The sequence below is a fragment of the Peromyscus maniculatus genome, chromosome 1 (genome assembly GCF_049852395.1).
Source record: "Peromyscus maniculatus bairdii isolate BWxNUB_F1_BW_parent chromosome 1, HU_Pman_BW_mat_3.1, whole genome shotgun sequence".
NCBI classification, from domain to species: domain Eukaryota; kingdom Metazoa; phylum Chordata; class Mammalia; order Rodentia; family Cricetidae; genus Peromyscus; species Peromyscus maniculatus.
The window spans coordinates 212,754,175-212,754,569 of NC_134852.1; positions in this window are offsets into that span (position 1 = coordinate 212,754,175).

The window sequence follows — 395 nt, forward strand, 5'->3', positions numbered from 1 at the left end:
AGAAGTCCGAGATCAAGGTGCCCTCAGGTTGGGAGCTCTCTTCCTAACCTTAAATGGCTGCCTCTGGCTGTGTCCTCACCCAACCTTCTTCTTCCTCTGCAGTCATGAAGAAAGCAAGTGACTTTCTCTCTTTCTGTATTTTATTTTAGCCTTTCTTTTTTTAAAATTTTTATTTATTTATTTATTTTTTGGACAGAGTCTCAAGTAGACTAGATTGGCCTTGAACGCTCTATATAACCAAAGGTGATCTTGAACTGCTGATCTTTCAGCCTTGACCACCCAAGTGCTAGATTACAGATGTGTACCACACCTGTTTTTTGCAGTGCTAAGAATGGAGCCCAGAGCTTTGTGGATTCTAGACAAACACTGTACTAACTGAGCCACATCTCCAGTTC